The 26973-nt window shown below is 45.9% G+C and overlaps 1 protein-coding gene across 3 annotated transcripts in view; it reads left to right on the top strand.

Moving 5' to 3' along the window:
- The window catches only part of TRERF1 (transcriptional regulating factor 1), an 83373-nt gene that overhangs the window by 15316 nt on the left and 41084 nt on the right, over window positions 1-26973 (top strand). For all 3 annotated transcript variants that reach the window (XM_034060569.1, XM_034060570.1, XM_034060568.1), the window contains exon 2: window positions 11620-11675. The gene's annotated coding sequence lies outside the window, so the exon portion shown is untranslated. The remainder of the gene's footprint in view (window positions 1-11619; window positions 11676-26973) is intronic.

Raw genomic sequence — 26973 nt, 5'->3', positions numbered from 1 at the left:
GTTGGAATCGAGTGACAATTTCAGCAAGCTTAAAAAAACCCAAGGCTGTTAACATGGCCCTTTCCCTGTTAATTAACATCTGAGGTTCAGAGACAGGGATCCAGCTTGTGTAATTACTGTGTGGTTAAAAAAACCACATATTAATGCATGGAAAGTGGAGATGCTAAAGGGACACCATTAAGGCTTGAAAAAACCCGACTCGGACAACTAATATCTATTCTGTAAGGTGCTTCTTGGTGTGAAAAGGAAAGACTTCAGTTCTCACACAGCTCTGAGCAGAAATGACAGCTAACCTGCTATGGAAACAACAAGCAGGTGATGTTAATGAGCCCATCAGAACTGGGGTTGCAGCTGGGTTCATTTGGTTTGGCCAAATTGTGATTGCTGACAGCTGTGGTTGGGTTCCCAGCTCAGCTTTTCTGCCCCAGGTCCCACCTCCAAGGGTTCCTCCTTCCTCTTCCTGCTTTGGTTGAGGGTGGGAGGGATGTTATTCCCATCACAGCTTGGTGCTGTGCTCAGACCCATGTTGAAGTGCCACCAGGTTGGAAGTGGAGGCCAATGGGACAGGTAGGAAGACTTGGGTGAGAGAAGGTGGATTGGAAAGCATTTGTTAGGTGAGAGTGCTGCAGTGATGGAGGTTGCCTGGGATCATTTGGGAAGGGTGATGCCTGTGAAGTGATGGTTTCCTCTCCTCTGGCTGTCCTGTAGCATTCAGAGCTGTAATGGGAGTTACTCCCTGACTATGTCTTTTGGTAGAGCAGATGCCTATGGAGCTTTTAAAGCCCTGGGAGTCAGTCCCCTGGCTTCCATCTCCCCCTCCTCTCAATGGTAGCAGTGTTATTGGTCTTTCTATGCAGTCTTCCCCCAGTTTCCCAGAGAGTCTTTTTGTTCCTTTTGTCATCCTGTGTGTGTGATGTGGAAGCATGGGAAAAAGTGGGGTTTTTATGGGGAAAATTGTGTTTTTATTCAACATTTCCAATAGGGTAGTGTTGCTGGGTGTATGGCATGTGGCGTGCTGCTGCTTTAGATGAAGATGCCCCTGTGCACTGGACTTAAATGAGCTTTGGAGGTCCCTTTGAACCCAAACTGTTCTGTTGTTCTGTGCCCTGAGGGTGTGCTGGGAATGAGCCCTCTCTTGATAAGAGCCCTTCCTTTGCTCAGCTCCTCACCTCTCATAGGCAGGGCTGGGTACTGAGTTGCTATCACTCCTCCTTCCATGCTCATGTTGATACCATCTCTGCTCTCGCTGGTGGGATGTGTTATGGGTCATTGTGTCTCCAGGGCCCAGAGCCTGCAAGGCATGGTCATGCTGGACACTGCATGGGTCTGTTGGGGTTTTAGGACAAGCCAAATGGCCTCTAGAGTAAAGCTTGGCCCTTTTCTCCTTGCCTGCACATTAACCTTTTGCAGGGAGGGGTAAAGAAAAGCCACTTTGTAGAGTATTGACTGTTTTTGGTGTTGTCTTTGAGGTGCACTGAGGTGCTTTATGTAACAGGTGAGATGGGATGGATTAGAGCTGAACAGCTGTGGATCATACCCAGAATGAAGCTACTCAGGTTGGTGCAGGGGGTAGCTGCTGATGGCTTTAGCTTCTAAAGTATCTTTGGGAAGACAAAGACCTTGTATTTCTCAGCTGATAAAATACATCCATTGGAGGTGCCTGGTTGAACTATTGTGATAGACATGGAAGGTGTCCCTGCCTGTGGCAGGGGGTTGAAACTGGATGAGCTTAAGGTCTCTTCCAGCCCAAACCAGTCTGGGATTGTAGGAGCGCTGCCTTTTGCTGGCTGCCTGCAGGATGAGCCCAGCTGCACACTTAGATTCACTGCATAGTCTGTGTGCTGGTGTTGGGGCATGGACCAGCTCCTGAAGAAATACCCTGTTCCACCTGTGAGTTATTATGGGGACTGGGGACATGAGGATGCCCTCCTGGAGGAGAGGGAGGGAGGGAAAGGAGCCTTTTGTTGTGGGTTTGCTATAGGGAGGAGGTGGTGTTTTAGGATGTGCTGATGATGTTCCTGAGCTAACTGGGTACCAGTGACTGGAAAGGACTGTCCTCCTGCAGGTCCTATCCCTGCCCTCTCCTGCCCCTGGGAGTTAAGTGAAGGACTCTATTGCTTCTGATCTCTCTGGCATAAAGGAGGAAGTGGTAGACACCAGCCTTCCTTTCTCACACATCCTTCCATGTGCATCTTGCTGGTGGCCACCCAACCTGTCCTCTAGAGATGCTGCTCTACCATGACTAATTTCCTGGCTTTTAGCTTGAAAATGGAGTCATCAGCGTTGTGCAAATCAGCTGGAACCAATTCTGGCCTCTTTTGTATGGAAAAACCTAGAAAGCAGACCTCTGGGAAGAGGCTTGGAGGTGGGTTTTGGATGTGGTTTGAAGATGGGGAAGGCAGGGTTTAACTGGTGTGCCTTGATTTCAGAAGCAAGCCAGAGAGCACTGAAAGCAGTAGATGCAAACTGCCAGGTAAAGAATAACCAAGGCTGTGATCATGCAGGATTTATACTGTTAACTATAATGCCATCAAAGCTCTGGGTCTGATTGAGGCTTTCCACCTGTGGAATAAACATTACTGTGTCTTTCCTTTGCTGTTTATACAAACATTTCTGTTGGTAGCATTTTCTGGACAGCACTGCTTGTGTGTGTGTGTCTGTGTGTGTTAGACATACCTCTCTTGGTTAACCTCCCTCCCCAAGTACTTTAATAGATGTACAAGCATGTGACTTTAGCCAATTCTTTATGCATTGTTTTCCCAGCTATAAAAAGGTTCCAGTTAAGGAAAAGATTAACTTTTCTCAGCAAGTAAATACAAGTCTAAGGAGAATTTGTGTTTTCTTGCATTGTGTGGTTTTTCTTTGGGATGTGTGTGTGTGCTTTAAAGAGTGCTAACAGAAGCAAAACCCTGGCTCCAAGTATTGGTGATTTGGTAATGTAAAGCCAGATGTTTACATGGCTTCCATTTATTGTGTGCCACTCATTTAAAACCCAACAAATGCTAATACATGTCTATATACAGCTGTGGATGTTGTAAATCACAAAGCAGAACAGCAGAAGTAAACTTTAATTGTAGATGCAGTGAGTTAACTGAGATTTGCCTGGGGAAGCACATTGGGAAAGACAGCTGCTAGGACGGGTCCCTCTATCTGAGCACTTGAAGTGAGCAAGCAGCTAGAAATAAGGACTTCAGGCTGGTGCAGCTTCGGTATCTGGAACCCGTTTCTGCAGGTCGGCATCAGCCCAATGGCTCTCAGAGTCTGGCCTCACTTCCTCCTTGGCTGGAGAAGCCAACCCAGTTCTTCAGACTGGGGGAAACCGGCTGGGCATTCATCTCAGATAACTGAAGGTTTGCTTTTCTTTTTTGGGTCGGTTATTAAAGGAATTAATCTTTTCCAGACAGATTGTTTCCTGGGAATGCCAGGAGAGATGGGGAACTAAGGAGCTTCCTGTTTGCAGAGTTTGATTAAAGCAGCAAAATACAGCCTCTCGCAAGCCCAGCTGAGCCCTACACACAGCCTCTGCTCTCCAGCTACCCCAGTCTGAGCATCCCTGAGGGCAAACTTAGTGGTGTGGTAACTGCAGCAAAGGGGAAAGGCAAGTTCCCACTGTTTCAGTGTGGGAACCAAGAGAGGAGCTCTGTGTTAGCCTAACAACAGGGTTAGGGGCTTCATTGGATGGTACAAACTTAGCTGTTATATTGCAGGGCACTGGTTTTTAGATTGCTCTTTAGGAGTTGGTTGCTTTGGATGCTTTCTGGGGTCTTTTCCTACTGGGATTTACAGGACTGGGACCAGGAATTGGCTTCTCCATACACTGCTGGTGACCCCTGGCTGAGCAGCATAAAGAAGTAGTGTGTGGGTTAAGAGAAGTGAAGCGAGACAGCAGGAAGTGAGGATGTAAACTGTGCTTACTTCTTGGAAGCAGCAGGAAAATAATGACATCACTGTTTGCCAAACTTGGAGCAGTCTGAAACTGAAGGAGATGTTTTCATCACATCTATTTCATGAAGGACCATGTATGTATTCTCTAGTGTTCCATGTGTGTTCTCAACTTCTTCCAGTGGGGGTTTGTATGGATACGGTCACTGCTTTGAAATGGGGTTTGCTTCATTGCAGAGCTGATCTGCTGGGAGGCAATGGGCATTGCAAGTTTTAGTACCAACCAGGACTGGCAATGCTTTTTCTCCCCATCCATTTAGGTATCTTTAATTTCTCTGTGAGGTCTGTATGTGTTACCCCATTGGAATAGCGGCATATGAGCCAGTTGTAATTCAGCATTCCGTGTAGTAATTCATTTCGGCCAAAAAAGGGGCTGTGAAATGTGCTGTTCCCAGTTCAGAAGGAAAGTTCTGGCTCTGGAATCCCATTTCTTATCTGGAATTTTTACTTTTCAAGAGGTTCTGCTGCTTTCAGAGCAATAGGATGCTCAGTGAATATCATGGGCTGATACGGAGGCCTTTGTAGGATGTGAATTGACCTATCTAAGAAACCCAAGAGAGATAATTACAACCTTTCTCAGTCTACATATAAATTCACTTGGTAAATGTTTTTTCCATGCAAAGAGTGTGAAGCAATTATGCTTTGGAGCCTGTACCTATATAGAAAATGGACTGTAAAAGTGATGCATGTTTCAGGTGATTTTTGATGAGTTCCAGATTAAAGGAAAATACAGCATATTAAATTATTAGGCATCTTTACTAGGGTGTAAGGAAGATTTATGGTGTAATGAAATATAGCTGCAACCCCCATTTAGAACGTCACAAATCCGGTTTTATAGGCCTGAATTATAAGGGATACCTCATGATTTGAGGGGAAAACTTCCTGTATTGTTATTTTTGGCACCCTGGTCTCCTCTTTGGTTGGGCTGTGCTCTGGGCAAGATGTCTCAGCTGATCCTTATTCAAGGGAGCTGTGCAGGATGAAGTCATCATTAAGGATCCCATCCTGGCAAGCCTTTTGTACCGCATGTGGTCACTGGTTTCCAGTTAAATGCTTGCAGTCCTCACTGCTCCTCTGTAGCTATGAGGAAATGTAGGTCTCCTTAAAAGCACAGACCTCTACTTTACAGGCAGATATTCCTTCCTGGTAGCGTATGTCAGATACTGTATAGTGTGTATCAGATATACAGTGTCAGTAGCTATGCAGAACATAGCTACACCAAAATTACATGTGTACTGCTTGCTTTTTATATCATGGAAAGCCTCTATTCCTTCCTGCAGTGTACAGGTCTCTTGATTGCCTTGTGCTTTAAACTCAAGGCAAGTCCTCATGCTATGTATCCAGAGTAGAACCTGGCATTATGGCTTTCAGCACGCGATAGGGGACATCATTTGCTCAGTTTAGGAAGTCTAGCCCAAATGGTGGGTAGCAAATATCTCTGTGACCATCTTTTGAGGCTGTTTGTGGTGTTCTTGTGTAGCTGTTCCCAGGTTCTCGGTTGAGAAACGGAACCATAGAATCACACAATGGTTTGGGTTGGAAAGGACCTGAAGATCATCCAGTTCCAACCCCTGGTTATGGGCAGAGACACTGGGAACAAGCAAACTGTGTGTATTTGGGTAAACTGAAGAGCAACTTTTAGCTGGAAATGGTATTTTTTAATAGGGTAATGAGTTTCTTGTGTGCAGGGTTTCTGTTTCCCTTGCTGCCCTGGCATGTGAAGTGATTGATCTTAAGCAAATTACACTTGTAACTGCAACCACATATATGCACATAGGGAGGGGGCATGTGACAAAGGAAAACAAAAGCTCAGGGTCTAAGCTCAGATGGCAAATCCTATGGGAACCATTTCTCCTTGTTCCTGGGGGAGAGAAGTCCCAACTTCTCCCAGCACTGTCTTTGAGTTACCTGGCTCTGTGGCTCCACATGTGCTCTTTCTGATGCCATATCGAAGGAGTAAGGCATGGCTGGATGGCTGCTCTATGTGGTCAGGTCTAAGTAACAGACGGAGCATTTACACTTAGGAGGATCTCATCCTGAACGCTTAAAGCTCTGCTTCCCAGTAAGCCATTTACAAGTTTGAGAGGCATCACGGTTTGGTATGTGATGAATGCACACGATGTTAGTGCTTAGCTTCAACAAAACCGTGCGCTGAGTTTTAGTGACTCTGATGTTTAGTCTTTGCCCCCCATGTTTAGACATTGGTAGCCAAGTGTTTTGCCTCTGGATGTAGCCTGGAGTTGCACTTTTTACATGGAGTCATCAGAGCAAACTATTTATAAAATGAGGACATCTTTTTGGACCCGATGTGTAAACAGTCTTCAGTATGTACAGAGGCAGAGAGAGTCTTGTCTGTTTATGCACAGCTGAAGCCCAAATATTAATAGATACAAACATTAAACCATAGACTCAATGGGGTTGGAAAAGCCCTTTAAGCTCACCCAGTCCAACCATTCCCAGCCCTGCCAAGGTCACCACTGCCCCATGGCACTGAGGCCTCATGTGTGAACACTTGCAGGGCCGGTGCCTGCAGCCCTGTTCCAATGCCTGAGGCAGTGGTAGACAGCAAAGTAGTGCATTCCCCCCCATTCTTCATTTAAGTTTTCCCTTTAAGGCTCAGCTTTCTTCTCTAGATGACCTGGAAAACAACTTTCACCTCGCCCAAATGACTGTTTGCAGTGATGTATGTGCTGCTGTGATTTACCATGAGTCAAGGGTTAGCAAATGATTCCTACTGGGCAGGTATTAGTGTAATTGAAACTGTGGCTGCAGTTGCTGGCGCATGCATTCGAGGGTAGGATCTGCTGTCTGCAGGCAATGTGATGAGTCCAGACCTGTTCATTCTGTAAGGAATGGTGAGACCTGGACTTGGCTTGTAACACATCTCAACAGGCACCAAGGTGCTCCTCTTGTAGTAGGGATTTGGGGGTGGTGGGGACAGACTCTAAAGGCCAGAGATGAATGGTCCCTGTTGTTGCTCTCACTGCTGCATCTTTTAGCACATGATGTGGAGATGGGAAAGCAAGGACCAGGATGCTCTAAAACAGGAGCTGGAAAGGTTCATCTTCCTTAGGTTCTAAAGGTACCGACTGCTGCCATGGCAGCTTCATCTGCGTGTTTTAGCTTTCTGGGGGTTATTTCTTGCCTTTTTTTCTACCAGAACTCCAACCATCTCAGCCCATGACAGTGAGGTTTGCAAATGAACCCAAATCCAAGCATAGCACTACACTTGAGTGAGCTGTGCTAATCTAAGCTGAGCTGCTTCCTGCTTCGAGCTTCTCCCCCGTGCTCCCATTTGGCACACGTACAGTGCTGTGTGCTGATGGACACCTTTGAGACACAAATCAGTCCCAGTGTGTGTTATGGCATCTGCTCCATGCTCAGGGGTCTGTGTCCTTCCCGGCTACCTCCTCATGGTTTAGGAGGCAGGTTTGGGGTCGTGTAGGCTGGAGAGGGGTCCTGCATTAACATCCATAATGGGGTGGTCTGTGCTGGTGATCTGGCAAAGATGTCATCTGCCAATGGAAGTAGCCTCCAGGAGAAGCTGTGTAAGCAGAGTACTGTACATAGGGAATACATTGAGCTGATACAGTCCTGAGTAGTCCAGCTCTGGTCTGCATAAACGCAGCCCCTCAGTGACCTGTGGTCTCATCTTCACCCAGCAGCTCAGTGATGGACCTTCACTTTCCTTATGGAAGAGAACCCATAGAGGAGGGAATTTGCCATCAGTTCTCTTCCTACGTTTCCCCAGACAGTTTGGCCTTCCCGGATTGTGCATCCTCCCTTTCTGTGCGTGGGAGAGCACCGGCTGCTGCTGGTGGCAGGGAGGAGAGATTAACATTCATCTGTTCGCTCTTTTCCTATCCCGTGGGCATGGGCGAGTGGTGCTTGTGCCATCCCTTTGGGGAGCGTTGCCACTCGTTGCCCTATGAGAAGACCACAGAGGCATGGGTAAGGTTGATGGTGAAACAGGCACAGGATAAAGTCCAGTGCAGTGGCTCCCTATAAGGGGTCAGGGGAAGAAGGAAGGACCAGCATAAGCCTTAGGATGCTCACTTGCCAAGAGGTCTCCTTTTCCAGAGCCCATGTGCATTGAGGGCCTAGTGCAAAGTCTGTTTCCTCACTTGGTGCTGCAGGAAAAGGGGTATGAGTTTATTCTGAAAGAGCTCTGTTCTGAGAAGAGATGCTTGCTTCTTTGGTTCTTAGTCGGTGTCTGGATGTTATGTGTATAACCAGGAAGTCTGAGGGGGGAATATGGGCAAACAAATGGTTTTCTGGCTTGATTTGGATGTTTTTTTGTTCAGTCTTAGCTGGTGTGGAAGGTAAAGCTGATACTGTACATGCAGGTACATCATAGCAGTGGTTGACAATACTCAAAACCAGGATCAGGAGGTTTAGTTTCACTCTGTGGCATTGGCAGGGGCAGGAAGGGTTTCACAAACACATCTTTCCGAATCACCCTGTCACAAATGGTGCTGCCCTTTGGTATCCATTTACCCTTCCTAGGAGACAGGAACCTGGTGTACCTGGTACAGGTACCATGCAGGGTGATGTACCTACTCACATCTCCTTCCTCAGCATATGAGAACCAGCATGGGCTGCCTGTGCAGAAGCAACAGGCGCCTTGTTGTCCCCAGTATCTCCTGCTGCTCCAAAGTAGAGGATCTCCCAATCCAGGCATTCTTTCTCTCCCTGATAGGCAGCATTTAGTAATCTAGCACTGTAAAGGCAATGGGCTTCCTTCCATCCTTTCCAGTGGTGCCCACTGCCGAGTGGGATGTGACAAGCCAAGTGGCACTGCCATGGTGCTCTGGAGGTGATGGAGCTGCTGGTGTGGTTGTGAGAATCACTGCATCTGAGAAGCCTTATGAGAGCATCACCACTGTCCTGCATGAGCAGGTGGAATAGTGCAAGTGCAGGATTAGGGAGGGATTTGCCCAGTGTAGCATGTGTATTGCTGACAGTGGCACTTGCAGGAGGATGCTGCTAACAGGCATGGAGTGTGGAGAGGTCAGTGGAGGAGGAGCAAACCCTCCCATTCAAATACAAGCAGAGGAAGGGCAGGTCTACCTTCACATTCCAGTCAGGCTTTGGGAAAGCAGGAACAGCACCATCTGTGTCCCACTTCTTGTCATTCTCTTTTCAAGTGAAGTTTGAATGCCAGCCATCTGCTGATGCCACATCCAAACTCTATCCCTGTATCTGGTGGCACAGGATGGTTTCTGCAGGGAGAGGCACTGGTTGGAGTGGAAGAGCTGCCTGTACCTCAGGGATGCTGCTGGATCCAGAAACCATCAGAGGAGCATCTCTGTTGGGTACCAAAGCTGCCCTGCCCAGGGAGAGTGAATGTGAGGTAGTGGCAGAGTCCACAGTGCTTGTTTTATGGATCATTAATAGGAGATGGGAGTGTTCCTGTGGAGTGGATGCAGAGTGGTTGGGTGGTTTGGAGCCACTGTAGTGATGGTTGAGGCACAAAGATAGTCATCACTTTCTGCATGTATCCTGGTCATTGGGTGTGATGTTGTTTGGGAAACAGCTTGGGTTGTGGTTTCCTACAAGTTGGCTCATAAAACAGGTTCACTATCTCAATGGGAACCAGCAGAAGCCCTCAGCTGGCCACAGGAATGAGCAGCCTTGATTTTCTTTCCTAGAATCCCAGCCTGGTTTGGGCTGGAAAGGACCTTAAACCTCATCCAGCTCCAACCCCTGCCACGGGCAGGGACCCCTTCCACTGGAGCAGCTGCTCCAAGCCCCTGTGTCCAACCTGGCCTTGAGCACTGCCAGGGATGGGGCAGCCACAGCTTCTCTGGGCACCCTGTGCCAGCACCTCCTTTATCTGTGTTGTATTCCTCTCTTCCTCTCTATTACTGCCCTTGAGCAGTGCTGCTGTGCTGATAGTGTTAGTGAATGTGAACACAAGGAAGGCAGCAGAGAGTTAAAAAAACCCCATTAATTACAATATTTACATTGGAAGCTGCAAACCATTTACTCCTGGAGTAAAACAAACTTCCCATTGTTCATGGGGGATTGCTGCAGTTTCACTGAAAATAGCCAGGAAGAGGCTGTGCTCTGAGGAATTTCACTGGGTTGGCAGGGGAATAGGAGGGTAAGGATGGTCAAGTGGGCTCTTGGGCAGTGGATCTCTTTTGGGCCAAGCTTTCTGACACATGGACAAAAGATCTCTTCGTAGAAACCGAAGAAAACCCCAAAAAGAATCCCCCCAAGCCCTGTAATGATGGAAACATGTTGTTATATTGTTCTGGTAATGGTAAAAAAGGTTGTTGTTAGCAGAAGATGAGAAAATGGTATTTATTTATGCTTAGCACTTAAAGTGTATGTTAATGTATGCACTTAGCAGGGAAAATGAGAAGCATCCCAGAGCAGGTAATTTGGACTGTGTCTTCCCTCCTGCCTGGTGAGCTGTGTTTGCTGGCAGGGAAGTGGCAGCACAGCAGGGCAAAGGATGTTATGAAGGATGTCACCTTCCTCAGTGTGGAGCACCAGTGGTCCATTGGCATCACTGTGTCCAAAGAAGGTGAAGGAGGGTGCAAAGTGATGTCAGACAATTAAACCACAGTGTTTTTTAACCTCGCATTTTAGGCACAGGGATGCTCTCAGTAGCATCACTACAAGAAGAGTAAGCAAATATGAGAACCGTATGCTTCAAATCCTTTCCTGTCATATCTCTCCCCAGAGAACTGGATTGGAAAATGAAGGGTGGCTGTTTCAAGTTTGTTTTACATAATATTCTCTAATACAGTGTTCTATTTCACTTGTGTATCCCTGGCCTTTCCCAGCCTGGCACTGGACTAGCAGGCTTCTAGGGCTGGTGGGCAGGATGCTGAAAAGGCCAAAAGGGTGTGTGGAGGAGTTGGGTTGGTTGCCTTTTCAGATCCTTGATTCACATTTCTCACTCCAGGTAGACTCTTATGCTGTTCAAAGTTAGCAGGCAGGAGGTCTTGATAGTGCCATGGAAAGTGTTTAGTTAAGCCCGACTTTATCAGGCTAAATGTGTGGTACTCTTTCCTCTGATCCCAAGCAGCCAGGCTGCCTCCTGTTTACCTGTACTAGGAAAGCATCATTGTTGCATTGGTTTGGTTTGTAAAGGTGTTAAGGAATGAAATGCACTTGCTCAGGGTAGGCATCATTTAAACTCATGCACGAGAGCCTTGCTCCATATGTTTCTTGCCTGCTTTACTCTATTTCAGGAAGGCTGGATGCTGACAGTTTCTTGGCCTGGAGATACAAAGTGCTGCCTGCCCAGGTTTGATACACTGCTGGGAAACTGTCTCCACGATGTATAACATCGCCGTGGTTATTTCTAGCCATTACCACTGGGCTCATTTTACAGCCATTCACATCATGTAATTTGATGGTCATTTAATTTAATGAGAGGATGCTGCAGACTTATTTATGTCTGGGCAGGCTAACCTGTGTGCTTTGGCCACCTCTGCTAGCCCTGCTGCGGGAGGAAGAGCGTGCTTCATACAGAACATGTTACAACACCTTTAATACCTTCCTCTCCAGTTTCCCAGTTGGCTGCAGACGGGAGGGCGACTTGCCTGGGGTGTAGATTATACTGGAATGGCAGCACAAGCTCAGCAGTTTGTTTGCCTTGTATTGCTGCCTTCTGTGAGGTTATCGGGAGGTATTAATAGGCTTTTCCTTTTGTTGCAGATGGGATTTTATGGCTTGCTGGATTGTGAATAGGACGAGGCGATGTGTCTGATAAGGTAAGAGAGAGGGTGAGATTAATATCTTCCTACACAAAACAGTCTCACCGGTTTCATGTTCGGATTGAAGACAGCCCTTTCTTGCCCTGACAAAACCCTGCAAGTAATTGATTTATGTACTTTCAAGTCCCATCTGCCTGTGACCCTCCGAGCACAGACCATCTCTGATGCATGCACCTTATATCCCAGTCCTTCCTCCTGGTGAACTGATGGCCCAGAAGACACTAATGTATGCCTTTCCAGGCACGGGGCTGAGCAAGAGAGGTCACACTTATCCTGCTGGTTTAGAGCCTATAAAGTAACAGATGAGGTAGGGAAGTTCTTGTTCAGTGTTGAGGTTCTGCTCGTGCCTCCTTCCCCCCTCTTCCCTGCAGACATTTGAAAGGTGGAAACATCCTTGAGCTGTTTAACTTCTGTTCTTTTAGAACTTGTTTTTCCTGTTGCAGTGTTTTCAAACTGGGGCTGTTTTTATTAGAACAGAGTGGATTTGAGTAGAAAACCTCTGGGTTTGAGTCTGAAATGAGCCTTTGCTGCCACTAATGTGCTGAAGGAAGCCATAGGTTTGCTGCTGGTTGGTGTCCTCTTGGTTTGCCTTCTTCAATAGCAGTGCTTTTAAAAGGCAGTGCTTAGATACTTTTGGTTACTGGTTTAGAGGCTTCTGCTGGTAGGAGAGGAGTTGATATCTTTGAAACCCTTAGCTGTTGGGATACCATATTCAAACAACAGCCAAACACAGTAGTAGTATTACATATGGATTGTCACTGTCTTTCAAGCTACGTTTCGACCTGTGACTTATGCAGCTCTAGTGCTTATGTTTCATATTGTGTCTTTTGCTTTCCTGAGTTCTGTGCCATTTACAGGCCTCAAAAATACCTGTTGTTCTTCTTGGCTGTTGGATGGAAAATGGAAACACATGCAAATGACAAAATGCATGGTGGCATTGTATGAGGACCACGACCAAATCACTTCTTTTTCCCTTAGATTCAGGGATTTAGGTCCTGTAGACACTTTTGAGGGGTTTTTAGTTTGGTTTTGGTTCCCATAAGTTCTGTTTGCTGAGTAGACTTACCCTTTGGAGAGTGTCTGTCCAAGCAAGAACCCTTGGCACTGTGTGGAGTATGCAAGAATCCAAGATTTACTTCCTGCTTAGACTTCTTTTGGAAGTGTGAAGCATTTTATCCATTCAAACTACCCTCTTCTGTGCACCGTGTGTTAAACTGTGTTATAAATGCTGTGTGTTAAAGCTTACTCTCTCCCCGGAGGTGGTCTTGTGTGTGTACAGTTGGCATAATCCATCTCTTCAGGTAAGAGGTCTCTCAGTCTGCAGTTATTATGCAGAGCACTTCACATGAATACCTGGTTTGTTATGTAAACTGCCTTCTTCACGTGTTCCAACCAGTCTGTGCTCCAAGAATGGGTAATTACAGCTGCTTTCAGGACTTCTTAGAGCGTCTTCTGCCTGCCTGTGCCAGCATCCCTGTGCATGAAGGTGGTCCAGCTGCCACTGGGGTTTGTGTGATGCCCACCATAGCATTGCTGCTGCAGTCTGTGTGCTCTCATCATAGAATCATGCAGTAGGATCACAGAACCAACCCGGTTAAAAGCCCTCTAAGATGAGCAAAACTGGTGCTCTCTGCATTCCCTTTCCCCACTTTCCATCCCTCCAGACAGGCGTCTGGATCCTGCTCTGGTTTTGAGTTACTGGCTGGGCTTAAACCATGACACTCTGCCTGCTGTCCATGGTTTCCCTTGGTCACTTAGAGTTCTCATGGATACTTCCTGACCCATTCCCTGCTGTTCCTCCTTCCAGGGCAGTACTTCTGAAGCACTCTTGTCTTCATTGCTGCCCTTGCAATTAAAGTGGTTCCTGTCCTTTAGCCCCATTTAAAGCAGTGGGATGTGGTCCGGTCTCTGTGAGGAATAATCCTGTCTTAACCCTAGCTGTGGTGACTTCCATGTAAGGGCTGGCTTTTGGCATCCATCCTATTGATTACGTGACGGGGTTGACTTAACACAAATGGGTAATAGCTCTTTTAATATGCCTGAAGTGCAATGATGAAATGATGAGCCTTGGCAAGCTTGCGGCAACACTGAGAGGTGCCAGACCTCTCACCCAGTCTTTTCCTTCCCCCCTATTTCCCTGTGCCTTTATCCTCCTTCCTTCCAAGGAACCCAGGCTCCTGGTGACCTGCAAGTCAGGTTTTACAGGAGCCCAATAGCTCATAAGTGTAAAATCTAAGGCCTGATCTATTTTCAGAGGTACATATGTGAGATAGAACTGGCTTTGATTGCAGAAGCAGTACTGTGTCATTGTGGGGAGGAAATGACAAGGAAGTAACTGTTACCAGGCCTGTTTTCACCCCCTGTTAGCTTAGACCTGATGGATTGCAGCTCCAGGGTCACTTGTCTTAACAGTTCCAAATTAGGTTGCCGATTAATATTGATTATGTGAAAAGCGGTAGATTGATGGGTATTATTAATAGCTGTTAATGCACTTTATAAGAGCAGTATGTTTCCCAAACACTTCTAGTTGTTCCTTTTAATGAGTCTTGGCAGTGTGAAGCCCAGTTTATCATGTGCAGAACTAGAGTAACTCAGTGAACTCTTGGTGTTGTCCATGTGGTGTTGCTCTTTACTGGAAGTAACCCTTGATTTTCATGAGACTAAATTGAACCAAAGTCCAGGAATTCTTCCTTTATCAACTGGTGCATTGGGATTCCTTCTTGTGTTGGTGCACACCAGCACAAACCCCTTGCTTTGTTGCTGGATGAGCCTTACTAACTTCCTTTGGCATTGCCTGTGAATAGTTTTGTCTCTGCAGAAGCAAGTTAAGGTGAATCAAATAGAAACAGGTAATCTGAGTTCCTTTGCTTGTCTTATTTTGCTGTTTGTCACAATGCGGAAAGCACCTTGGAAGCACAGGGATGAAAATGGGAAAGCTCTCATGCATAAGGAAGAGCCTCCAGATAACAAAGTTGGAGGAGGGGATATCTATGTAAATGTAGACATCAAGGCAAATGTGTTTTCCTTTCCTCTTTCTTCCAGAAGGTTTGAATATTTGCACAATATGATGTTGCAAGTTGTACGTGCTTAACGCTCCTAAAGGAATAAATGACTTCAGTGCCTGAATGTGTAGATAACTGTCAGCTTCAAAGGAGCAGGTGAATTGGAAGGAATGTGTGGGGAACAGGCAGCAGATAGGAAGCAGCAGAATATGTTCAATTTGTGTATCAGAGGCCTAGAGGGCTGACATGGGAAGAACCATTTCAGCTTTTGCTTGAGAATTGAACTGATTCTACGTGGAAATCACTTCATGTTCCTCATTTAACCACGTGAATTAACAGCACCAGTTAACATGAGCTACAGCAGCAGTATGGTGGATCCCAGGCTGTCCTGGAGCACTGGGAAGAGCCTTTGATACCCTGACCTGTGGCTGTGGAGCTCTTTGGGGACAAATGACCTTTGGTGGTGTGCAGGGAGCAATGGGTCCTTCTGAAAGAGAAGTGCTCCAAGAGCCACATTGGTTCCAGTTCCCTAAATGCAGAGGTCTGTATTTCTGAATGGAGAGCAGTGCTGAGGAGTGGGGAAGATGGGAATGCCAGAGGAATTCTACAGGGTTTTAGCTGGATAAGATAGGAAGTGCTTCTTGTGGATACTTCTGCTATTGATGACTTTCTGAGCAGACCACATGTCATAGCAATCAACAGTAACTATGGACAGTGGGGCAGAGGTTGATTCTGACCTCTTCCAGACTTTTCCCTTTGCTCAGCAGTGTGTTTTTGGGGCCCAGTTTTGGCTCATGTGTTCTTTACCTTGTGAGTAAATCTGGTGGAGACGTTTGGCTGCTTTGTCAGTCGGTCGCTGATAACCGTTATCCCTTTTGATAAGCCAAAAACGCAGACTTAGGAACATGGCCCAAGATGTGTTTTTTGACTCTTTAGCTGTTCTTGTGGTATTTTCTTTGCTCTTTTTGGGCATGTTGCCCATGCTCTCACTGTTCTTTAGATAAGGCCCTCTCTCCTTGCATTGCCTTGTACACAATACTGTTCTTGCCCATCTAGAGGCTATGTTCCCTTGCTTAGCTGCAGATTCATGCAGGCAGTTTAGTATCTATCCCGTGTCTGCTGTGACCCCCAGTCATTTTACAGGATGGTTGCCTTCCCAAATGCAATTCCCCAAAGATAGCCCTTATGGTTCTTCATTTATTCCTAGGAGCTGGTAACTTTGGGTTATTGCTGTATTGAAACCAGCTGCTGTTCACATACACTATACCCAGCCAAAAATACACTTGAGCAAAGAGTAACCTGAGTTGGTTTTTGCTTACCCTTGCCCCAGGTTTCATGTTCTATGCAGAAGACAAGAAGTGGTTTAATACTATCCTTCAGATGCCCGTAATGGCAATGGGCAGCATCCCATTATACAACAAGTGGGGTTCATGTCATTAGGCGCAACACTGACAGGGGTTTGAGTCCCTAAACTGAACTTCTGCTCTGCAGTTTGGTTTTGTGTGAGCAGAAGGGCATCTCGGAGCTCTTTGTTTTGAATCCTGCATGCATGTGGGGGTGTAGTTGTTTTGGTTTTGCTAAGTGGCATTTTTCTAGACAATTGCATTCATACCACTTGTGTTCTGGTTTTGGAGGTGGAGTTGATGCTGCTACTTCTGTGGGTCTAGTTCTTATATGAGATGAAGTACCAGACAGTTGCACATTTACCATCAGCTAATAGTCAAAAGGTTCAGTCTCACAAAGACTTGGCTATAACTAAATGAATAGCTCTCCCTATCCTGTGGGTGGGGGGTTTTTGTGTGTGTATTTACACTGCTTACCAAGAGGGAATAGAGCAGCTTTCCTCCTCTGACATAGCTGCGTTGCCAACTTCTACACCGTTAAACAGGAGGAAGAAAATAAGTTACTAAATGGACAAAAGGAATTTGTCTCCCAAGTGTGCCAACAGGGCTGGGTCTGCTTTTCCTCCTCCGTTTTATCAGGAGGAAGAAAAAGCTTGTTCCTCTAGTGCTTTGTTAGCCTTTTACCTTCAGATGCCAAGCCTCAACAGTATACTGCTTTCATGGTGTATTGTAAAGGTGGCCAGTGAGTACAGTGTTTGATCGCACCTCAAAAGAACAAGACCTTTACTTCCATAGGGATGTACACAGCCTCATTTTGTGCATCTCACTGTCTGTTTCTGAAGTGACTCAAGTAATCTGTTTAAGGCAGTGTGGGAAGCCTCTGAGGACTTCAGTGCTACCCTCCCACCAAAGCCATTTCCTGATGGTCAGGGAATCCTCTGTGTTTGGTCTGTCTTGTATAGGCTCAGGTGAATTTCACCTCTAATAGATATTAGTGCTGTCACTTTGTGCATTGCTAGTTTGAATACTTGTGCTACCCTTAACGTTGGCTGCTGTCCTTTACACAAAGGAAGAGCAATGCACTCTCAGACTGTTATCCTAGTCTGTGGGGTTAACAACAGCCGGGTAAATGAAGTAGACTTGACTGTGTCACACTTAAACTTTCTCTGGGTTCTCGAATAGACAGCTTGGAAGAACAAATTAGCTCCTGCCCTTTTCCTCCCTGCCTTGCAGCTTAAAATACCACCCCATTTCATAGCGTGAAGAGGGAGTGATGACAAAGTCTGCACTACAAGTGTTCTCTGAAGTTGAGTTAGTTGCACCAGCAATCCCACAAATAAAACTCCATTGAAGCAGAGCTTTTTGGCACTGTGCTGGGAGAACATCCAGCAAGCTTGGACTGATGGAAGAACATGGAAAATGTGCTTGGGATGTACCTCTGCAGCTTGTGGGTGATGTTCTCCATTGATGGACTTCTGATGGACCATGCTGCCTAGCAAACCTCCCATTTCTACCAAGAGAGGCTGTTGGAGGGCCATCGAGGGGTGCCTGCGTTTCCTGTCTAGGAAGTGAGTGTTCCATGTGTCACTCGGAGTGGCTAGCTGTTGTTCCTCAGCTCTGGTTTGAGGGTTGGAGCAAGGTGAGGCTGTGTTCTTGTGCTTCTTGTTTCCAGAGGTGGTGTGGGGGAATGAAAGGGATGAGATGGCATGGTCTGAATATCCTAGTGAAGAGTGGAGTCTGGAAATGCTTTGTGGCCCTGGCTCCTTGGGACATAAAAGGAGGTAAAAAGCTACTGTATAATTTAGGTTATAGGAGGTACCTGAGGGTCACCTGTAGGATCAGCCACAGTTCTGTTACTGGTTTCTGGTGAGACCTCTTATTGCATAAGGTTCGAGTAGAAGTAGCAGTGGCTGCTGTTCAGCAGAGCCATAGCTGGTTAATGACAGGGTATTCTCTTGCATTATTAAAGCACTCCTGTTAAACAAGGCAGAGGGCTGTGTGTCCAGGTGTCATGGTCATGGATCCTGGTGCAAGAATCCAACCAAGTAATGCTCTTCAAGCACTGCTGGATCACATTCGTGTGGCTACAGCCTTTTTCATATGTGATTCTGGTTTTCACTGCTGACAGACATTGAAATGGTTTCCTTATGTTTTCAGATGTTGCCATAATATTGAAGTATTAATCCTTTTCTGGTTGCTTTTCCTCTTCCATGGTTATGTTTTTCATAGTAAAGAAATACTATTATACCATTACATAAAAGTGCATCTGAAGAATAGCAGGAGGAGAGACTGACCTTCTAGCTCCTTTGTCCTCCATTTAAAACAGATGTGTATAGTATTTGACCCTCGTTTATGCAGGGAAATTAGTTTTAAAGACTAAACCCTGAGAGTGTTCCCTTCATTTGGAAGGGGTTAACATCAGCTTTTCATGTTCAGCCAGTGGGGATGGTATCTGGGATATAGGAACCTAGCCATACAAGCTGCTGTGTAAGTAGCTTCCTTAGCAGGTGACCAACTTCTTCCTTCATGATTTAGTTACTTGATCTCAGGAAATCCTTGGGGAAGAAGAAGATGGCTGGGAAGTTCTGCCAGAGACTTGTGTAGGTGAGGTGATAGAAGAGGGCTTGTGATGTTAGGTGTGGGGCAGGAAGCACTGGAGCCAGAAATGCTGCCCTACAGAATGCATCTCTGTTCTGGGCTCTGGTGGGCAGCCCAAGAGCAAGTCACTTCAGCCTGAGTGTGCCTCTGAGCTTCCACCTATGTGAGGTGTGTTATAGTATGTGCCTGAGGAGTTCTGTGAAGGTGCCAAGTTGATGCTTTCAGGGGCAGATCACAGGATGCTTTGAATAAAGCTTTACAAAGTACAAAGTGTTCTTACTATTAATATCAAATAGTTGGTGTGTCTCTCTCGAATGACAAGGAAAATGTAATGTGCCAGATTCATGAAGCTGGAGAAGTGGTTTCTTGTTCTTTTGGAAGAGCTGGAAGGCGCAGATGGAAGAAGGAAGGGTTGAAATCCAGGTACGGAGGGGACAATCCCATGGACTGTCCTCATGGATGTGGTTTTGGAATCATTCCTCCTGTTGCCTCCTGTCTGTAAATCAGCTTTGCAAGTGGCTGTGTGGTTCTGAGCAGAGTGAGAGGGAAGAGAGCATTGACCAATGCAGGGTAATGCACAGGAGAGGAAGCTGCTGCTCAACCCCTTTATTTGAAGAGAATGTGACAAACCAGGAACTGCTGTAGCCCCTTTCTTAAATAGGAAACACATGCAACCACAAAAGGCAAGTGCAGAGCTGAGTGACTGCCTAGGACCTATATTAGAAACGTGAAGTTACAAGAAACAGTTTCTCAGCCTACTTTGCTGATCGGATTGTACTTCAGAAGCTGAACAAAAGGCCAACATGCAGCCTGTCAGCAGAATAACCACCAGCAGTGTTTATGGTCATCCTTTCAAGTGATGCTGTTACCTGCTGGGCTGGATGTTGCTGAGATACAGGCACTCTTCATAGCGAGGGGGTGACTTTGCTCCCCTATCTGAGCTGTCCCCAGCTTTGGAGTGTCTCTGCCTTCACCAGGTTCTTCTTCTCCTCTGCCACAGGCCATAATGTGGGCTTACAAAAGTAACTTGGTTTGCTTGAAGCTGGGCTCCTTAGCCTGGAGAAGAGAAGCTGTGTGGAGACCTCAGAGCAGCTTCCAGTGTCTGAAGGGGCTACAAGGATGCTGGAGAGGGACTCTTCATCAGGGACTGCAGCCATAGGACAAGGGGTGATGGGTTCAGAGTGAACCAGGGCAAGTTCAGGTTAGATCTAAGGCAGAAGCTGTTCCCTGTGAGTGTGCTGAGGCACTGGCACAGGGTGCCCAGAGAAGCTGTGGCTGCCCCATCCCTGGCAGTGCTCAAGGCCAGGTTGGACACAGGGGCTTGGAGCAGCTGCTCCAGTGGAAGGGGTCCCTGCCCGTGGCAGGGGTTGGAACTGGAGGAGCTTTAAGGTCTCTTCCAACACAACACACACCCCAAAGCAAACCCCTCTTATTCAGAGAAGTGAGTCCTCAGCTTTGCTGTTTAGAACAGCCACATGATGATGGAGGTGTTCTTGTGATGGGTGAGTTGGTGACGGTTGTGAGTTCCGACCAGCAGAACACTTCAGTTTGACATGAGCTCTGGTGGCCACGTTCATAGCCAGTGAGTTAAGTGTCCTAGGGAAGGCTTTGTGGCTGGTAATGAATTCTGGTCATTAATTCTGCAGTTGGACTGGGGTTCAGCAGAGGTTTTACTGAAGCCATGCTAACCTGAGGAGATGTGTTGAAGCTGCTTTGACCCTTGTTAAAAAGTTAAAGCTCTATTAAACTTTACCCTGGAAAAGAACACCTTCAGGTCTACATTATGGTGTTGCCATGCCCTATGTAAATCCCTGTGGGCAAAGCAGCACAGGGTGCTTGAGGTTTGCATCTAGACCCCTGCTTTTCAAGGGTATCCTGTCGTACAGTCTGTAACATCAACTGCCCCCCAGCTCTGTTGTGATGATGGATGCAGACTCTTCTGTTCTTGCTCCTCTTTCTGCATGCTGCTTTTCCAGCACACTATTGCAATGCTGATGCTGCTTGTCTAGAATATAGGAAGTTCTCTTACTCGAGAAAAGCAATAGTACAACTACACTGATACTATTGTGTAAAGACACTACTGCCACTTCATAGTGATAGGAAATCTTCCTTTTTGAGCTGGAATCTCCAGAAGCATTATGTATTGACAAGTTGTTCTGACTCAACCTCAGCTATAGCTTTTCTTAATGGTCATTAAATGCTTTATTGTGTATAAAACCCAAACCAACCATTTTTGTTTTGGAAGAATGAGTATCTGATATGACAGCGTAGAGCTAAAGTTCATTATACATATACAGCTGAAATAAGTTAACTTGCTTAAATTGTATTGTAGGCACAGTGCTCCTGCATTTGAAGAAGTTTCATGACTCCATATAACCATATCAACATGTTTCCATAGTTAATTTCCAACCTCCAATTGTATTATCTTTTGTCTAATGGAGCATCATCATATTAAGTAAACTAATAACCATAATGTTAATGTTGCTGGTGCTTTATTAGATACTGCATTAAAAACCCCACCAAAACAACAAACCACGATCCTGCATTCGCTTAACCAGGGTATGTTTTAACTCATGAAGCTCTTCTGGGAGGGGAAAGTGAAGGTGAAAACACTGTGTCCAGTGTTCAGAATGGGCCAGGATACAGCAGTGTGACATCCTGTTGCTCTTGAGGACATCAATATACACCCAGTGCTCTAAGCACTTCTGCAAAGAGGAATGTGTTTTATACTGGGACTTCTGTCACACTTATGTATGAAGCGAATGGAGAAATGATGGTAGTGAATAGAAATGGGTGATGAGACAATGTGATTATTTGGAAAGGGAATGAACTACAAGCCTGTAGTTGATAGAACTGAGATAACCTATTTCATTATTAGTGGTAATTACACTGAACAAAGTTATTTCTTCTTAAATCTGAAAATGCCATTGAGAACTAGGGCTGTGGCAGATAATGACATGTCATTTGTCACATAGGATTAAGTTCCTTTTGCTATGGACACGGTGTGTATCTCTATAACATCTTCATTCCTGAAGGACAATCTGTTTGTTCCTATATCCTTCCAGTCTTAAGGCGCTGGCACAGGATGCCCAGAGGAGCTGTGGCTACCCCATCCCTGGCAGTGTTCAAGGCCAGAAAATGTAATTAAAAAGGAAGAATAAGGCTTCAGAGAGCTGGGAGATCGATTACAGTCGGAAAACCTGTTTTACTGTTGGGTTGTTAGTTATTTGTTTGAAACAAAAGCCTCCCTTGCTTTAAGTGAAGTGGCTGAGTTGTATTTGCGAAGATCTATAGAGGAAAGAAGAAGCTCTTCAGTTTAGTAGGAGGTGTAATGAGGTTGAATAGCTGAAAGCAGAAACCAGGTGAATCTGGACTAGTTGTAACACACTAATTATTAAGTAGGATAAATTACTCACTGAAACAGTTCCCCTGGGATGTGATGGATTCTTGGTCACCAGCCTCAGAGTTAGAGCTGCCTGCTTTTAATATGGGAGTTCATTGCTGATGTTGTGTGTGCTGGACTTGAACAAGTAATACATCTGCATGTGGCTTCTTGCCTGCATGCAGTTTCTTGCCTGCATCTGGATTTACCTCTTTGGGTGGGAGCGGATGACAGAAGGTAGAGCTGTGCCACACTGGGCAGTGGACCCAAGGTACTATCTACAGGGATGAAAATGAAATTGATATTGCAATTTAATGCCTTAAAAACTAATGGATTGCACTTCTTGTCTCCATAGTGGCAATGCGCGCGTAGAAAACGCCACTGCTTTTACTTCTGCCATGTATTGAGCATCAATTATTTATGGTGCTTCATCTCAAATGAAGTGTTCTGTAGTCTATTTGTAAATAATGAATTCTTTATGACAGGACAGCTGTGTCTGTGCATCTTGTATTGCAGAACTGGTTTTCTAAATACACTTTGTGATAAGATAACTATCCCCTTTCCCAGGATACCCTGTCTCTGTTCCTGCTATATCTGTTATCCATTTTGACTCTGACTCATAAATAATAGATACATATGTAAAAGTTTCTGCTTTTTGTGTTTAGTTGATACTGACACAAGGTAATGTTAAGCTAATTTTATAAGAAGTATATATCTTTATGAGTAAGGGTTCCAGTTTTTGCTCTGTGTAAAGTCAGATTAGTGGGAGAATTATGTGCCATGTAAATTAACTTTGCTGCTTCTTACTTTCCCAAAGAGTACAGATTTTTGTAAGACAGTCCTTTTTTAAAGGTTTTCTTACTTAAAAAGCACTAGTTTCTGGCTATGGAAGAGGCTGCTTTACCTGCTCCTGCCTGCATCTCCCTTGTGAGCATGGCAAGTGATTTGATAGCACACAAGAAGTTGCTGCCTTAGCACAATGTACACAGGTGAGCTGGTCTGTGCTAACATTCATTGAATCCCAGCCTGGTTTGTGTTGCACCTCAGCACCCTCATAGGGAAGAGCTTCTGCCTAAGAGCTCATCTCAGCCTCCCCTCCAGCAGGTTCAAGCCATTCCCCTTGGCCTGTCCCTACAGACCCCACTCAGTTGAGGGTCAGGAGGCTGGGATGGTGAAGGAGCAGCATCGTTACCATCTCAGCCACATTTGCTGAGCCAATTGATTCCATTGGTTATAGTACCACACAGATGAGAAATGGGGGGTTCAGTCTGGAGAAGAGAAGGTTCAGGGGTGACCTTATTGCTCCCTACAAGTGCCTGACAGGAGGATGGAGGCAAGGCCCTCAGTGCCATGGGTTAGTGGTGGCCTTGGCAACGCTAGGGAATGGTTGGACTTGATCATAAAGGCCTTTTCCAACCTATTCTGTGATTCTATGAAATGTGCCAAGAGGGAAAAATGCTTTAGTTTTTATATGCCAAAAACCCCAAAATGCTTTATATTCCTTTTGTAAAAAGAATAGGAAATCTTGCATTAAATTACCCCCTTCATACCCTCCCTTTCCAGTGCATGGTGCCTAAGCAGCAGTGTGCCAGCCTGGTCCCTGCCTATCCTCTCCTCTTCACCCCATCCCTTCCGTTCCCCTTTCTTCTTCCAGTAATGACTCTCAGGAGCCTAGTACCAGTTACCAGTTTCACAGCTGCTGTACTGGGAAAGCCTTCCTAATTCCCTCAGAAAGAGGAAGAAGCAGTGCTGGATGCTGCTGCAGTTGCTTAGCAGCCGACAGAGCAGCTCATGGCTCCTTGAATCATCTGCTGAAACAGAGAAGGCAGTTAGTGCTGGTTGGGTTCCTTAACGTCTTTATGTCTGTCTTCCTCTTTTCCCCTGCCTTTCCCACAGGCACATACACATACTCTTACCTCCTTGAGCTCAGATGGAGTCTCCAGGATTCAAGCAATGCTTATGCTCACAGGCTCATGTGGAATACTGCAGTGGCCATCAGGGGAGACGGGGTGAGGTCTTGGTCCACAAATGTACTGTGTGGCTGTTCCAGTAGCTCTTGAAGGGATTGAGAATGTCTCTAACCCCTAATATATCTAGTTAACCAGCTCACTGCTTCCCTTGCAGTGGTTGTAAGTACCAGTGTAATGTACTGATTTGGAGCAGGGACTGTCCTCAAAGTGATACAGCTGTGAGGTGTCCAGTGCAGTGGGATCCTTCCTTGCTTCTTTCTCCTCTAAGGATGGTACCCCTTCCTCCTAGCTTTTATTTGGTCCTTACTAGTTCAGCCTGTGTCTGCCCTGGAAGATCCTTCCATGTCAGCATGGCATATTGGCCGTGGGGCCTCCCAGCTTGCACCAAAAACGGCTGAATCTGCACCCAAAAGGAAAGTAAGTGAAGTAGTGAGTGATGCAAAGGGAGAAGCTGCTGGTAGTGAGAGTCGTACATCAGCCAGTTTCATGTGTCATTGTGCTTTTCATTTTAATGCTGATTCCTAGATAGCCATGAACCCACATTGAGAGGAACAAGCACATGGTTATATAAAGAAATACAGCAGTAGCACTTGGCTTTTCCTTTTCAGAGGCTAATTGTGCTAATTTGCTTGAGACACAATTATCTCAATGGGATTGATTTGTTTAATTAACTCGGGATGCCTGCAGGTTAAATAGTGAGTATAAATAGAAGGACAGTGGGGAATGCATGGCTGATGTTTGTATTGCAGGAGGATTGACTCATATGTAAATGAAGTGCTGCAAGCCTGCCAGGCTAACCTAGTTCTGGGGTGGTTTCTAGATACAAAAACATCTCTTGCACTGTCATGCATCACACGGGGCTCCTACACTCAGGAGTAAGTTGGTGAGGAGTGTACACTGTAGTACTAACGGCAGGAACACCTTGCTCCTGCTGTAAATGCCTTGCACTGGAGCACTTCTGTGAGCACTGCAAAGGGATGGGGCTGAAGGATGTGGTTTGTGCTGCTTGTGGGGGCTCTACCTGATACCTTAGCATGTCCTTTGTCCGAAGGTGGACCCTTATGTTCGAGCCCCAGAGGGGAAGTTCTGAGCCTTTTCAGTTAGTCTGGTCCTAACTAACTTTGGTGTTGTGAAAACCTTGCATCCTGCAGATGCTGTTGAGGACAGGTGGGTGTTTCTGCCTCGAGTAAATTACTCATTGTCATGAGCTCTGAAGGACTGTAGGCTTTCTCTGAGGGCTTCCTTAGAGCTTGTGGCAAAATGATGGGCAAACTGAGTGCTGAATGCAAGGAAGATAAAGCAAGAGCAGCAGAGCCGTGCCACAGACCCAAACCACCCAAACACCTTTCCTTCTAGCAGCTCAGTGTATTGCTGTTCCAAAGATGCCCTGGCTCCTGCAGGAGGGAAGTGGATGGGAGCACTGTAGTCGTCCACAGTTCTCTAATACCTGTGCTGATTTCTCCATCTCCTGTTAGTGTGGCTGTTCCCAACTTCATCTCTTACTGTACAGAAATCTGCCTTTGTCCTGGGTTATTCTTGTCCCCGTTTTCTGAACCTGTTCCTCCATCTGCTATCTCAAGATGAGATCAGATGGGAAGAGCTGAACACGGCACTGATGGAGAACACGCTGCTGATTTATGCGGTGGCACAATGGTGTTGTTGGTCGTCTCCTGTAGGTAATGATGTGAATGCCTTCCTCTTCAAAATGGGAAGGAGGGTATTTGGAGGTTGTATCTGTGTATATCCAGCACTGCTTTCCGTTTGTTTGCTGAAGGCTCAATTCAAGCATTGACTTACTCCAGAACTGTTAAACCCAGCAATCACATCTGAGTGCTTCACAGTTCTCATTTAAATGCACTTGGATTGTTATTGATCTGCAGTGGGTTTAATTTGCCCCTTGGCCTGGCCCTGCATGGCTCATCTGGAATTCCTTCCAGTTCTGCCCTGGTTTTGACCAACTCTCAATACCATTGTCATGTGTGGGTTTTACTGTTGAGGTTTCTGGGGGGAGAGGAGAGGAGGTGTTGCCTTCATGTCTTGCCGTGTTTCAAGAACATAGGACATATTGCCATCCCAGTGCAGGGCTGGAGGGCATCCCATCTTTTTTGCCTTACTGCAAGCTCTTGTTCTCCTGTATTTCTTGTGTCTCTGCTGTTTTCTAATCTGTATAAATGCTCTCCCTTATACAAACCTCAAATTGTTCAGTAGTGTAAAAGGATTTAGTCAAATATTGTTTGCAAGTCCAATTCCCAGCCTCTTTAAATCCATACTTATGGATTTAAAGCCATACGAGCCAAAAAGAACTCGTGAGCAGCGAAGTATGGAAATGTGTATCTGTTGGAGGACCGTGTCAGAGAGCTGAGTTACATGCACCAAGGCTATAGCTCTTCCCCCTCCAGAACACTGTTGCTCCAGCCTTTGTGTTGCTCGTTGTGATATCCCAGCCATTCATATAGGATCAGTTCATTCTAAATGCAGAGAACTGTTGTGTCTTTCAGTGCTGTTAATCGTCCTGCCCTGTTATTGTCAACTTGGGGAGTTGTGGTTTGAGTTTATTGAGGGGGATGTTGGTTCTTGTAGCAGGTCCTTCCGCTTTTCCATCATAGAATCACAGAATGGTTGGAGGGGACCTTAAAGCTCACCCAGCTCCAACCCCTGCCTCAGGCAGGGACATCTTACATTGAAATCATGTTTTTCCATTGCCTGTTAATTCTAAAGTAGAGCTTCCTCACATGGAAAAGATGCAGCATGCTTTCCTAGAGAATGACATAGGGATTGCTTCCAGGCTCTGCAGGATGGATAACCACAACAGTTCTAGTCATTTTGTGCCTCTAGATTATCTAGAATCAGGAAAACACAATCACTATGATTGGTGCATGCAATGGCCTTGCAGATTTCTTCAAGGTAGGTGCAGAAATCAGGCCAGTAGATTATAGTATATTATCATGGGCCAGGTAGGGAAAACTGATTAGGAAAGAGACTTGAGCTGCTTTAGGGGAA

Source organism: Melopsittacus undulatus, chromosome 3 (assembly GCF_012275295.1).
Source record: "Melopsittacus undulatus isolate bMelUnd1 chromosome 3, bMelUnd1.mat.Z, whole genome shotgun sequence".
Classification (NCBI taxonomy): Eukaryota; Metazoa; Chordata; class Aves; order Psittaciformes; family Psittaculidae; genus Melopsittacus; species Melopsittacus undulatus.
Note: the sequence above shows the minus strand (reverse complement) of the source record. Positions and strands in the feature narration are given on the sequence as shown.